This window comes from Protopterus annectens, chromosome 10.part0, assembly GCF_019279795.1.
Source record: "Protopterus annectens isolate FY-2018-M chromosome 10.part0, PAN1.0, whole genome shotgun sequence".
Classification (NCBI taxonomy): domain Eukaryota; kingdom Metazoa; phylum Chordata; order Ceratodontiformes; family Protopteridae; genus Protopterus; species Protopterus annectens.
The window spans coordinates 1,376,564,775-1,376,580,939 of record NC_056744.1 but is presented as its reverse complement, the minus strand read 5'-3'; the positions used below and the strand labels follow the sequence as shown (position 1 = coordinate 1,376,580,939).

The following is a 16,165-nucleotide window of genomic DNA, read 5'->3' as shown; positions in this document are numbered from 1 at the left end:
AATGAGCAAGGTTAGCTAGGTGAGAGGTTAGCCACAAGTAAAAGTGGAGGAGACCTTGAGAGGTATAGGGTGAAGAGTACAGTTGCATTTCCTGTTTGAGTAAAGGTGAGAATGAAGAAGAGTTTTAAAGTTTTTGAGCTTATCGCAGGTCCTAAGAGTGGAGGGAGGAGCATTCCATTTTTTGGCTAAGGTGAAGGAAAGCAGAAGTTGACCAGCTGGGCGCTTGGGTTTGTGGATGAGGATTAGGTTTTGGTGGGTAGATCTAAGTGTCCTATAGGGAGTATATGGTTGTAGGATATTGGATAGTGCAGGGCACTTGGTAGGTTGGAATAGTAGTCTATAGGCAGTTGTGACTTGGAGAAAGTCAAGTTGGTTATGGAGTTCAAGCCAGTTTAATGAGTGAAGGGAGGAACAGTGATGAGAGGAAGATTTGGCTTTGGTAGCAAATCTGGAGATTTTATTGTAACACATTTCTAGTTTGGAGGATAGTAAGGAGGATAACTTAGTAAGCAGAGGGGTGCCATACAGTAGAGAGGGAAGGAGATAAGTAGTGGTGAGAGTTAGTCTGGCAGCAGGAGAGAGGAAGTGGTTGTTTCTATAAAGTAGGCCGAGTTTTATGTGGGTTTTCTTTGTTTAGCTGGACATGAGTGTTAAATTTTAGATGTTCATCAATGGTTACACCAACAAGTTTGGCAGAGGAAACAACCTCTAAAATGGAGTTGTTATGACTGATTATTTGGAACGAGTTTTTATCAATAGGGGAGGACTTAGAAGGAGAGAATAGAAGGATTTTAGTTTTGTTAGCATTTAATGAGAGGTGATTTTGGACCATCCAGTTTTCGGTAGTTGAGAAGGCTGGTTATGTCAGTAGTTGGAGATCTGTTAAGTTGGAGGCACAGCAGATCAAAGTAGAATCATCAGCATATTGAACAATTTTAGTATTGGGTATGGCCTTGTAAAAGTCGTTAATAAAGATGTTGAATAGAATTGGGCCAAGTATGGATCCTTGGGGTACTCCAGTGGGGGTACGATGGAAGGTGGAGGTGCCCTGGCCCCATTTGTCAGCCTGGGATGTGTCAGAAAGATAACTGGAGAACCAGGAGAGAGTTTTGTGGGAGAGATTGAGATTAGACAGATGATTTAGAAGGTGGGTGTGGGAGATGGTATCAAAAGCTTTAGATAAGTCCAGCAGAACTGAGGATACTAAATTACCAGAGTCACGGGCTAAATTGACAGTATGTAAGAAGGAGAGAAGGGCGGTGTTGGTACTATGTCCTGGGTGGAAGCCATGTTGGGTAGGAGAGAGTAGCTGGTGTTTGGTAAGGAATGGTAAGAGCTGAAGGTGGATGCATTTTTCAAGGAGTTTAGAGAGAGGGGAAAGGATGGCTATGCGGCGGAAATTAGATACGTTACAGTTTTTGTCACCCTTGTGAAGTTGAAGAATATATGCAGAGCGCCATAGTTTGGGTACATAGGATTCAAGTAGGGATCTATTGATCAGGATGCTAATAGGGAGAGCAATACCATCGGTGGCTATTTTTAAGAAGGAGGAGGGAATGTTGTCAGGGGCATTGGAGCAAGGCTTAAGTTTAGAGAGTAGTTTCTTTATTTGGTAGGTGGAGATGGGTTTGAGTTCAAAAGTAGGGGGAGAGAGGGAGAGGATGTTTGGCTGGGGTGGATCAACAATAGCATAGCATAGATTGGGGCCAAAGGTGGAGGTGTCTCAACATACCTCCAGGTTGGTTAAACAGGATGATATTATGGAGCTCATCCACATGCAAGTTACCATAGATAAGGTCCTTCACCATATCATGGCTTGCTACAGGTCACCATCTATGCTCCTAGAGTTTCATGACTCTTACCTAAACCTATAAGAGACACTCAGTATCCAACCAAACACCCTTTTTATGGGTGACTGTCATTATCCCTCTATAGACTGGGAAATGTCACTGCCTCAAACATACAGACACAATACTTCCTGGTTGTTATTAACACAAACACCCTGGACCAGATAGTGCATGCTCCAGACAGAGCATCAAACATACTCAATCTGATACTCACCAACATGGGAAAGTCAAAATTCAAGGCTGTCCACAACCATGAGACCATAGCTACCTGTGCAGAATTATCCACAGAGTCTCTATACAAACATGTGAACAGCTGCATAGAGACTGCCATATGTAATAAAAGGAGAAACCTCACAGCCAAAATCAGGAAAAACATCTCCCTTAAAGACATGTGCTGTCTTATACAATGAAACAAGAAACTAAGACATCTAGTTAAGTTCAAAAAGGCCATCTTTGATGTCAAGATAGCTATGCAGGCTAAGGAAAATCAGAAGGCCTTCTTCATCTATGTCTGAAATCTTAGAGGTAACACACAGCAGTCTACTGAACTGGAGGTGAATGGTACCACCTTCACCAATCAGGGAAAAATAGCAAATCTAGGAGCTGATAAGTCCAGCTCAAATTTCACCCTCCCACTCCCTCCAACTCCATCAGGTACAATCCCCTCCAACATACTTTCTCCAGCTATCAGCAAGGACCAGGTGCTGACAGTACTCGTGCTAAGAACAAAATCTCCACGGGTCCCAACAATATCACCAGTTTCCGTCTGAGCAGTGTAAAACATGATACATCAGGAACACTTGAGGCACTCTTCAATTACAGCTTTGAAACAGGCTACATTCCAAGTGAATGGAGGATCAACACAGTCATTCCCCTCACAAGGGTGGACCACCAACTGATCCAGGGAACTACAGACCTAACAAGCCTAACATGCAAAGCCATGGCATGAATTATCATGAGAATGATAAACAAGGACATTGGCAACCTACAAACACTGGACCTATCCCAATTTTGCCTAGTAAAGGGAAGGTCATACCTACTTAACCTGGTAGACTTCTTTGAAAGGGTCACCAAGGCAACAGATGAGGGTAAAACATTGCATACTGCATATCATGACCTGGCTAAGGCATTCAATACAGTACTCCACTCAAGCATTGTTGACAAGCTCTCTAACCTAGATGTAAATCCTTACGTAACTTGCTGGATTGCAAGCTGAATCACAGACAGGACTCAAGGATTCAGGATCGGTGATACCACCTCCACCAAGAGACTGATCACCAGCAGAGTACCTCAGAGCTCTATGATGGTATCACTCTTGTTTGACAGCTACTTCTCAGAAGTCAAGGTTAATGTTTAAGGCCCCTGGCTCACCAAGTTCACAGAGGGCTGTAAATCAGGAGCTATTATAGAGTCCCCTAAGACACCACCATTTCTTTTCATTTAACACAGACAAATGAATGGTGCTAAAGCCATGACCTAAAACTCAGTCTTCACAGTAGTAAGTGATCTGGGAACAAATGTAGACAGCAATCTGACCTTAAACCAGCATGCAGCTAACATAATAAGAAAATCATTCTATGATGCTCAACGTATAGGTAATGTTATAGCATCCAGGTCCAAGGAAGTTATAGTACCACTTTACTCAGCCCTTATCAGAACTATCATTGAATACAATGCTGCTTTGGCATGTATTTAACCAGAAACTTTCAACAGTTGGTATGGCAACAAAGGTTTCTCACCACAAGAATTCAGCCCTAAAAGCTCTATCTCTGTATGTAGTCTTCTACACATTGCTAAGACGGAATCTTTGCCTTGCTTACAGGGCTTCCTCATACCCAGCCTTGAAGGATCTCTAGCACATGCACAAAATAAACAGCATCATAAACACTAGAGCCAGGATCTGAACTTCACTTGTGACATAAACAGAACATGCTGGACAGAAAGATATGTGTCCAAAAGGATCTCCACACGATAGAATAGGCTCCACATTAATGTAAAACAGAGTTCATCCTTGACCCTATTGAAACAAAACCTTGACAATTGGATGGGAAGTTGTAAATTTACCCCTTGTCTGTCCTCCATGTCCTTTATGGACAGAGACCATCAATAAGGAAAGTATTATCCTGACACCCCACCCTACATATCCATAATTAACTAATGTGCCCCCCCCCATACAAATGATCATGATACTTGCGACCCTAATGGTTTGGGGTGTAGGGCTAGGCTTGTAAGAGCCTAACGGTTGTTAGCCTAGTAACAAGCTATGAACCTATGAAACAAGCACTGGCAGACCAAGTCATCAACTTCTTTAACCTGATCCTTGCAACTTGCTTTATCCCTTGAGAGTGGCGCACAGCTGTTATGATGTCATTCCAAATGGATGGCCCAACCACTGACTCCAGGAATTATAAACCTATCTGCCTAATAAGTATTAAAGGCAGAGCCATGGAACATATCATAATGAACCTAATTAATTATACTATCAAAAATCATTTAAAACTAAACCCACAATAGTTTGGTTTTGTTAGGTATAGATGCAGTGTAATAATCTTGCAGACTTCTTTGACATTGTTTCTCAGGCAGTAGACTGTAGTCAAGCTGTCCAGACAGTTTACCTTCACCTCGCCAAGGCACTTGCTACTATACTGCATGCAAATATAATAAATAAGGTGAAGGAGATCCAGATTGTCCTATATATGATAAGATATATGTGGTAAGATGGATAGCCAACTGGTGTAGAAGAAGGAATCACACAGTAGGAATACAAGGTGCATCCTCCAAAAGCATGAAAGTGGCAGTGGAGTTCTTCTGGGATCTATGCTGAAACCTCTGTCATTTAGTATCGATATCTCAGATCTCCATTTTTCAAATGAGAATCTCTGGTTAACAAAGCCTGTGGATGATTGTAAGATGCAAATCATTATCAACCCCCCCTCTGATATGCAGGCACTCCAGCAGGAGCTTACACTTGTCAGAAGCTAGCGTATTAAAAATAGGTTCAAACACAATACCAGAAAGTGTAACATTTGGTAAGCATCCCCTATCTCCAACTTATAGCATATATAACACACCACTTTAAATGAAAAGGTAGTGAGACACGAAAGTGCTTGTGTGTATAGCTTCTTCATATTTGACTATCACATTGAAACAGTGGTTAAGAAATGGTTTCACCTTGCACAGCTCATAGCAAAAGGTATTCTTACAGATCAGAACTCCTCACCTCATTCTACATTGTACATATTACACCCCTCAATGAGTATATTGCCCCCTTTGGGACATAACTTGCTAAGCATGTCAATCGATTAGAAAGATCCCAGAGTTTCATATAAACACCCTAAGAAACAATCTGTGGCTTGCTTATAGGGATCCAGTAGTCCAAGAACATTTTATATCTATGTGAACCAAACAGGCCAGCTAACATGGGTTCCTATCAGCATCTCGAACTCTGACAATGTGAATACCATTTGCTCGACACGAGAATGTCGAAAGTGCAGAACATCGAACGGGTAAATGGAAATCTCTGTAAGGGGAGATTTCCATTTACATCAATGTAGTGCAATCTCAGAGATGGTATATTTAAGTAGCAGGGGGTTTGCCTACACCCTTTAGTTTTTTTTAAAATTTGTTTTAAACATTTTTTTTTGTATTCGGGAATGTCGTAGTTCGACATTTCCGTGTCAAGCAAATGGTATTCCCGCTAACACTAGGGTAAAAGATGTAAATCTATTCCAACAATTAAATAAGACAAGGAAAAAGGACTAATTTCTCATGCAGTGCCTACATCTTCTTTGGAATAAACTTGCTAAGTTAAGCAGTGTGATACACTGTCTGCTTTAAAAAAGTGCAGGACAACTAGATTGGTATTCATAAATTTACTCCTGGTTTGACTCGCCTGGTCTCAGTACTGTCATGAAAGAACAGGTACTTAAGGTACTCTTCACAATGAAAATACCTCATCCACAGGGCCTGACATCATACCTGGTTGCTTAATTAGTGGCACTAAACAAGCAGTGGCAGACCCACTCTTCACCTTCTTTAACCTGAGCCTAGGAACTGGCTTTATCCCATGGCAGTGTGGCACAACTTTTGTGATACCACTCCACAAAGGTGGCCCAACTGCTCACTCTGGGAATTGCAGACCTATCACCCTAGGAGCAGGCAAGACCTAAGTGTAGGTACTGTCAAAAAAGAAATGACCACATAATTCAGCTCCCTTGTTACTCTGTGGTCCTGTAACCAGATGCATAATCATTTTTGACATGATTGCTCCCTGTCTGGTCCCCCCCCATAGCTGTTCCATCATTACTAAAGTCTAAACACAATCTTGTTACCTTTATCCTCAAAAATTCCACTCCATTATCCTCTTTAATGTCTTCAAAAAGGTCAAGCTAATAAAACTATATGATGAAATATCTAAATTTATCCATGTCATCTCCATGGCAGACCCTGATTCTATATAGAAATATACAAGCAATTTATATACCCATTTAAATAAATGATCTAGCAATCCCTTCCAAAACCAAATATGGTGGAAAATTCAAAAATAAACCATCTTTCTGGTGTACCAATATAAACTAGCTTATGTATAACAGAAAAAAGACACCCTATAAAATGTCTGATAGGGTTAGAAACAGACAGCATCCAACTAGTATTACAAACCTTACTGGGAAACAGAAATCAGCTATTAAGATCAGTAAAGCATCACAGAAATTAAGAATATCACCTGAAGCAAAAAAATAATTACATGTTCTTTTTCACTTTTCTCAGAAAACTAAGAAATGGGTCTCGATTCTTCTCCAAGCTTCTCCATAATGGAACCTTTTTAGTGAAACACAAAATAAATTACAGACTTACTGGCTGGCAAGTTTGCAGTGAATTTCTTCCGTGGAACCACCATCCCCTTTCAAACCTTTCCAGATGCATTCTTCCCTGCATTATTATTAAGGAACACATCCTTAAAGTACTCTCAAACCCCAAGAATACTTCCTCCAGTGGTGCTGACAACACACTAGGATGCCTAATAAGCACATACTGTAAGTGTTAAACATGTACTTATTGACCCCTTCCTCAAACTATTTAATCTAAGCCTTACTACAGCCTATGTCCCTGAATCCTGGCACATTACTGTAGTAATGTCCTTCTGGAAGAGAGGATCCCTCACAGACCTAGGGACCTATAGACCCATCAGCCTTATAAGTCCTATCTGTAAAGCCATGGAGTGTATCATCACTGACATAAATCAGGACATCAAAAACCTGATTAAGCCAGACCTGCTGTGATTTGTCTTTGTAAGGGCCAGGTCCTGTCTGCTGAATTTTACCAGCTTCTTTGAGAAGGTCACTTAGGTGGTTGACAGTGGCCTAATGCCCACCTTGATCTGGCCAAGGCATTTTATATTCTACTACATTGCAGAATTGTTTATAAGTTGATGGCCTTAAGCATAAATACCTTTGTGATAACATAGATGGCCAGCTCGCTTAAGGATAGAATGCACATTGTCTGAGTGGGTGACTTCTCCTCAGCATAAAGAATATGACCAGTGGTGTCCCCCAGGAATTTGTGCTGGGTTTCTTCCTGTTTGCTATCTATTTTTCAGACCTCTAAATTGATAACAGTGGTCTATGTTTTATAAAGTTTGCCATTGACTGCAAGTTGTGTGTGGTTGTTAAATACCCTATGGATACATATAACCTCCAAAATGAACTAAGTTAAATCACTTGTTGGTCCATAGCAAAACTGCTCAAACTAAATGCCAAGAAATGAATCATCATACCTTTGGGAAGCAGATATACTCTGCATTTTACTGCACTGAAAACACACTTTTACCACCTAATCTGTGATCAGGAATGGAGGTGACAGCTCCTTATCCTATGACCATCACATGGTTACCATAGTTAAAAAAATCTTTTTACATTTTATAACTGATTGCCAAGGGCACATCTTCTAAAATTAAGGAAATAATTGTCCCTCCATACTCTACCCAAGTCAGACCTATTATTGAATGCAGTACACTCTTTGACATGTATCTTCTTAAGCATATTAAAAAAAACTTGAAAACTCACTAAGTTTCTAAAAAAATATCTCTAGTGTCAAAAGCTTTAGCCACTAGAAGAAAGAAGAGTCCTTATCCCTTGTACTCAGTGTCATACAGGCTCCTGAGGGGACACCTGTGCCCTTGAAGATTCAGTTATTCTTGTTCTCCATTTTCTCAAAAAGTGAAATTTTACTGCCATCACCAGAAAGACAGATCAAACCCTTCATGAAGAATGGACTAAGTTGCAGGTCATTTGTGGAAGCCTACAAATCACTTGCTGGAGCACAATTCCTTCTCTTTTCAGATCCAGTCCCTGCTCAGGTTCAAAGGAGAACATTGGCCCTGCTCCTCTTATGATGTCTCTCAAAGCAAATTTACATTGTGAAAATTATGGGGGGGGGGGGGTGAAAAACCTGGGGCATATCATAATTTGAAGAGTATGCATAGCATGAATTCAGTCCAGAGCCCACTTGCTGTGTGGTATTGAAGTAGGAATGACGTTATTTGAAGAAAATAGAAAGCATACTACATTGGCTGTCCAGAAATACCAGCAGTATTATCTTCTTCTGACTTTTTCCCAGTTAGGGGTCACCACAGCAGATCACCTGTCCACTCATGATTGGCAGTAGAGTTTTTTACGGTGTCGAGTTGCCAGCCCAGCTCCCAACCTTCCACGGAAGGCACACACATGCACACACTCATACCTAGGGCCAATTTAAAGTGTCCAATCCACCTACAGCATGTCTTTGGGATGTGGGAGGAAACCAGAGCACCCGGAGGAAACCCACACGACCACAGGGAGGACATGCAGACTCCACACAGAAGGCACCTCAGCTGAGGATCGAACCGGAGAACATTTTGCTGTGAGGTGACAACGCTACCTGCTGCACCCCCGTGGCCACCAAAACTTTGGTCTTGTGACATTAGGAAATCACTGACAACCCGGCCCGCATCATCATTTTTGTTTCTTTTGAAAGCTTGATGAAAAATATGAAGTAGGCCATTACTTCAACTGTAAACACTCTACCTTTTTAACTGTCCAATTTATGACAAAAAGGTTTTTGATAGTATCACTGGTTATGATGTGTTCTAGACCCCGAGAAGTCTTTTAGAGCAGAACACTATAACTTATTTTAATGGAAATGGAGCAATCTTAGAGGAAATGGTTGACTTACAAACAACTGTAGTGTAGCTTAGAAGGTAGGAGACTGCTTTTCTGATGGTCCCGTATGAGACACACAGATGTATGTCTACAGGTTAGAGACTATGGACTTTATGCCCTCAACATTGATAACTGATGGGAACTTGCTCTGGTATGATTTAGGTGTGACTGAGGTGGTTCATGTCCAGGTAACGTAGTGCAATTAGAAGAGTTCTCGAAATATCTTCCATCTGAGTGAAAAATGCCTTAGCAAAAAAAAAAAAAAGTACAATATCATACTGCTCTGATAAAATAACTCATCAAGCAGTAGAATGAGTTAAACCTCACAAGGGATCCACCATCCAAAATTGCTCAGTAGATTCACTTAAGGCAGAGGAAATGGCACTCAAAAGGAAAACTGATGTCTTTCATTATATCTGCACGTGGTAGAATGTGTTATGTTCATTTATACTGGTTAGTTTCCTGCCAAACAGGAGGTTCTCCAGTTATGCTGCAAACACCATCTGTATTTCTCAAGATTATAATGGTCCCAGGATTATAATGGTCTTGAAAGTATCAGCTATTATAACTATGTGTCTTATGTCATCATACAATCAGCACTGACAGATGCCTGGTGTATGTGGACTGAGGGTACAGTGATCACAAGAAAATAAAAATGTAAACATATGCGGAGGTTATAGACAAGTTATATCAGGAAGAAGTGATACTTGTGATTGGATGATCCAGTTGATAGTTGTTACCAGAAAGGTTTTACATTTCACTTTCTGTTTAGGTTTTAAAATGGTTTCTTCAGAAAACGGACTAACAAAAGAAAAACTGTTTTTTAGTATTTCTGTTTAATACTTAATAATAATTAAAGCTCATCATTCTCATACTAATTTTTTAATGATCTGCCAGAGGGTATAGTAAGGTATCTCTCTATCTCCCTAGCACTGTAAAGTACTGTATAACCATGCATTCTGATCCAGAACTGCATTACAAATGATCAAAACAGAACCACTAATGCAATCCAGCACAGGTGAATCTGTACCTCACAAGGTGTTGTCTGTAAAATGTACTATATATTCATATATGCTCAAACATTCTTACATGTATAGCTCTCTGGGGCAAGGGGTAGTGGGTGGGATTTGAACTATAGTCTGCACCCTTACATCAGTAAAGAACTCTGTCATATTACATTTTTTCATATTACGTGATGTTACATGAAAGGAATTATCATTATTGTTTTATTCACAGCTGACCAAGTTAAATGCAAGATACTCGCAGTTCAAAAAATAATACACACTGAAAGGATTATATGTCTGTCATGTCGACCACAGTAACACAGCCTATTGTTAAAATATTTTGCCACTGTATGCAGTGACATTTCTATGTAATTTATACAAAACAAAATGTCTAGAAACATATTACTTTTTTTAAAGTATATTAAGACTCTTACGTTATCAAATGTTTCTCTTTTTGGCATCTTATATTCTGGTTTGTTTGACCAGGTAATTGGAATCAGAATCTTTACATCCTTAAAGTATGCTCTCTGTTTTGTAGCTCTGAATAAATATGAAGATGATTCCTTTATGATAGCCTGAAAGCAAAAGAACAATATTGCCTTTGTAAAACAGATTCATGCATAATACCATTCAGCATTCAGTTAATACTTGAGTTGCAAAAGAAACTGATGATATACCATGAAGATATGTAGGTTTGGTATATTAAGTAAAATGATAACATATGTTACAAACTGTTAAAATATTAAATGTGAATAATGCACTGGCAATTGTAATGTACTGTACTTAAGTATTAGTCCATAATTGAGCTCTTACAAATAAAATTATCCATGGATATCGATGGATGGATTGTAAATGTCTTTATCAACATCAATATATGGCTGGACTAGACACATTCTACTGTGGCTGGAAAGCCTTTCCTGCAACTGAAATATGGCACAGTTACATACACAGGTCAGAAAATGAAGCAGGCAACAAATCAAATCATTAGATTTCAGAAAACTGCGTGCATTTGGAGTATATGTGTGGCAGCATGTCATCTGTCATCAGCAATAAAGAGAGCATCCCCAGAACTTCTGGTAGCAATTTAAGTGGGCGATAGACACAATGAGTGCAATATCAAGTATATTTACTGGACATTTGGTGGAACTAGGATTACTAAGAGATCAACTCTTGCACCACACTACATGGAACACATAGTCCTCCAGAACACACGCCAGCACTGCCTTCACATAAAAACACAAACCACACACCCACCTTCACGGAGATTCTCAATAAAAATCTACCCAAACAGCAGAGACCTCCAAGGCAGAAATGCACTTGACCACCACAACACAACACTAATCATGAGACACATAACTCTCCTAAACAATGTGCCACTCAACCAAAGCCCCTAAGGCAAAACTGCATGCCCAGCACACAAGTCATAGGTGACTTGATAGTGAGGCACACTGATGTTCCACTCACTAGGCTGAATAAGGAGAAAGTAACAGTCAGCTGCCTGTCAGGTGCCAGGATCCACCACATAATGCATGCACTCAGGTCCCTCAACAACAGGTACAAATATGACTCTGTCATTGCACATGTGGGTGTGAATGACCTGAGATGTACCTCCCTGGACTACATGAAAAGAGATATGGAGGATCTCTTGAATCATGTAGCCCAGGCGGGTATGACCCTAGCCCTGAGCAGCATCCTACCATCACCCAGAATGATACCATAGTACAAGCAGAAAATGATTGATTTCAACAATTGTCTAAGTTTCTGGTGTTATTCTAAGGGGATCCAGTATCTGTCTGCCTGAGATGACATGATTGACAGACCTCGATGCTTTGCCAGAGATGGAATGTATCTGTCACCCCTGGGCTTCCAGATACTGGCCAAGGCTCTTGCCACCCCTATACTGCCTTTTTTAGGTGGTGTTCCAAAGACCAAATTACCACCACAACAGCTACAAACAAATGCAATATGAGGGTCATGCTGCTCATCGCTAGAAGTCTAAGTCTCAAAATGCACTCACTTGAAGCACTACTTAAAATGGAGAACATCGACATTTGTGCTGTAATAGAGACCTAGTTCAAGGTGGCAGAAAGCACCCCTGCACTACCAGGCTATAACTCATTCGACACCTTTCGGCCCCAGAACTTGGACCAAAGCTCCAAAGGCGGTGATGTTTCCATATTCATAAAGGATGTGCTCACCTTCAGACTGGTAGCCCAACATAACGCATCAGAGATACTTCAGATGCAGCTAACATTGGGTAAGACCTCAATTCTAGTCATAGCCTGTTATAGGTTCCCAGCCATGTCCCAAGACTCACACTCCACGTTACTAAGCACCCTGGAGAATATTAGGGTCCAGCCTAACACTCTCATCCTGGGCAACTTCAACTACCCCTCCATTATCACCTCCACAAAAAGTTGAGATCCCTCATCAAATCCTCTAAAGCTAGCTATGAAAACAGAATTGCAGCAGATAGTAAAGACAATCACAAGGCCTTCTATACTTATGTAAAGAATCTCCACAGCAATACCCAGATTTGATCTGAGCTACTGCACAATGGTACCTCCTATACAGAGCCAACAAATATTGCCAATATACTGGCTGACAGATTCGGTGCCAACTTTACCCCCCAAAAGGGCCAAATACAATACCAGTAGATTGCCAGGCAACCAGTATTACTGCTGCACAGGTTAAAGCAGCACTGTCCAAGGCCAAGAATACAGCTTCTATGGGACCTGACAATATCCCTGGTTTTGTTCTACATGAACTACAGAATGAAAAGGCACCTCAACTGTGTGCCTGTTCAATCACAGCCTCATCTCAGGCTTTGTCCCTAATGAATAGTCATCCCTCTCCACAAAGGAGGAGCAACTACAGACCCTGGGAACTATCACCTCATTAGCCTGACACGTCTGATATGCAAAGCTATGGAACGCATCATCATGGACCTAATAAACAAGGATATAGGGAATCTCCAAACTCTGGATCTCACACAGTTTGGTTTTGTGAAGGGTAGATCATGCCTGCTAAACTTGGTTGACTTCTTTAAGTCAGTCACCAGAGCTGTGGATGAAGGCAAGGTGGTTCATACAGCCTACTTTGATCTGCCCAAGGCCTTTGATACCATTCCCCACTTAGGAATCATAGAAAAACTCACTAAGCTAGGTATCAACCCCTATATCACTAGGTGGGTTGCAAATTGGCTCACAGATAGAATCCACAGTGTGAAAGTAGCTGACTCCAAGTCAGACTGCCTACCAGTCATGAGTGGAGTCCCACAGGGATCAGTCCTGGGTCCTCTGCTGTTTGGTATCTACTTCTCAGAAGTCCAGGCCAACATGAAGGGATTCTAGCTGACAAAGTTGACAGATGATTGCAAGTTGGGAGCCATTATTAACTCCCCATGTGATGCTGGCATCCTACAGAAAGGCCTCACTGAGACCAACAACTGGTGTCAGAACCATGGCCTTAAGCTCAATGCCAAAAAATGTGTCATCATACCCTTTGGGAAAAAACCCAGTTCCCATGAATTACTACATCGATGGTAGTGCACTGAACACAGAAGGCATTATAAGAGATCTGGGAACACAGCTTGACAGCAATCTCTCTTTTGACCAACACATTGTCACTGTGGTCAGAACGTCCTTCTATGTGGCACATCTCATTACTAAGGGTTTTGCATCCAGGAAGAAAGAAGTCATTGTCTTCCTCTACTCTTCCCTCATTAGGCCAATCATTGAGTACAATGCCTCATTTGCATGTACCTCACTAGACACTTGAGCTTGGAGTCTCACTGGAGGGCAATCCAGGATTGGAGGACTGGCCCCCACAGGAAAAAGAAGCTTGCCAACTCCCTACCACCATACCCTCAACAATGTGGAAAGAGATGGATTGATAGGAGTTCCTAAACAAGAGCAAATGCCCGTAGGTCTATCATCTAGCTTCCAGAACATCTGGCAATTACCTCTACAGAACCAGTGGGCTTAGTGGGATTTGCAAGTGGCATTCCTACATTTAATATGGCAGCCCAATGCAATATATCAGGCTACCATCAATGCTTTCCTTACCTACTGCCAGCCACTATGGCTCTGTTTTGAGCTTTCTTTGGTGACTAGTGGGGCTCACCATTTTCTATGGAATGTGAATATATCTACTTGTAAAACTGTTCAGTATTGACTCCACTGTGTCCATGGGTGGGAATAAGGAATGCAGTTCTAAGAATCAAATAAGTGAAGACGAAGCATCCTTCAGTGATCAAGTGAAGCAGAAAACTGAACAGACTATTAGTCTCATAACATGCAGAATTTAATCTGAATAAGTTAAACACCATATCAACTGTGCCATTACAGTTAATATTATGCATAATAAGTATTATATAATTCATAAATCCAACCAAGGTGCAAATAAAAGTTCCACCTTGGTTGGATTTATTGTTTTTTTGTCAGTTCCCCATATTTCTTGGTTATTATATAATTCAAACAGAAATTCAGATCTCTGCATTTCCTAAAACACTTCTAAATTTTAAGAAATTCCTTTACACAGAATTTGACCTATCTTTATTAAATGAGCAGTGCTCTCTATTTAGCAGCTATACCATAAACAAAGTAAAGGGGGTGGGGGCAGAAGTCTATCCTGCTGTTACTTGAAACAGGATCTTATAAGTGACTGGTAGATGTTTCAGGATACACAAGTACTAATATTTTTTTCCTTGCACAGACCACAGAAAGCTGTATTGTTAATGTAAAAACATTGATTTTCTGAACTGGATCTTGTTTTTATGAGAGCAGTTATTCCAACAAGGTATTATTTTCCCACTTAGGTTACCAAGGACATAATGACATTATGAAGGCACCAAACAACATAATTATGCTATAATTGTGTCACTGTATAACACACTAGAAACACTTTAGTAATGATATTCACACGTTTATGAAGGTAAATCAAAAACACAGCCAAGGAGCCTAAAGTAAACATTTTTCCCACACAGAACAAGCCAGAGTTTATTTTAAATTAAATGCAAGTTGTTTCTCGACTATTGGAATAAGTGCTTTAAAATATTAGTGTTGATCCTAATAGGGAATGGGAAGAGACACCTCTTAGAGCAGCATACATTTAATGTTTGAATAAAATAATACATTGGACTAAGTCTTCTCGCATACCTCCCAACTGAGTTTTGCAGAATGTCCAGATTTTTACCCCATACTTTTGTCTATTAATTACATTTTTGGTTTTCTGGCAAATCATTGAGGAATGTAGACAGAAAATAATGGCAGACATTTGAAATTTAGACTTTAATACCCTTCAATAAATTCATGCTAATGCAAAACCTGGTATTCTAATAACTTTATAAGTTTATAAGAGCAATTTTTAAGAAAAGTTCCTGTTTTGGGGGCTTTGTCATCCCAATTATTTATTCTTTTGCCCATTTTTCTTACATTAAATGTTTGAAAGTTACTGGGCTCTTAAAATTATTTTGAAAGACCCTTGTTAGTTGATAACAGATTTTTGAAATGTTGTAGGTACCATCTCCTCTCAAGTAAAGCACCTTTTTTATAGCCAGCTGAAGGGATTTAGAAATTTTGCAGAGTTTGAATGTCAAGAGCATTAGAATGACAGGCACATGTCTGTTATCTTTTGAAACAGGTCATTTCTGACATTTACTTCATTTTGCACTTGTTTTCTCATGCACTATAATTATTCACTTTACTTTGACATTTTGAAGTACTATCCTTTTCCCGCTATTGCTTCAAGATCATTTTTGTTCTTAATTTTGGAGTAATCTATGCAAGGAGAGACTGTATTCATTATGTTTTTAAACAAATGTGTTTCTTCAGGAAGTTACACAGTGTGTCAAGTACCTCATTTATGGCAAGGGAGGAACTGTTGACTTCAGAGTTGACAGTCTCCAGTTTATCTGGACAAAGTCAGTCATGATGACATTGACAACTTTATATCAAAAGGGTATGAAGACAACTGTGTTTTTTTAAGATGAATGCATCTTTTTCCATTGTAGCTTTGCAGTGGTCAATTGCTGATGAAGAGTACATGTAAACGTGACATTTTTTCTTATTTGGTTGAGTATGACTCATTACAGTACTCAGCTATAACTTTTGGGCTC

The 16,165-nt window shown here is 40.1% G+C and overlaps 1 pseudogene; it reads right to left on the bottom strand.

Moving 5' to 3' along the window:
* The window catches only part of LOC122814284, a 1,664,844-nt pseudogene that overhangs the window by 1,606,336 nt on the left and 42,343 nt on the right, over positions 1 to 16,165 (bottom strand).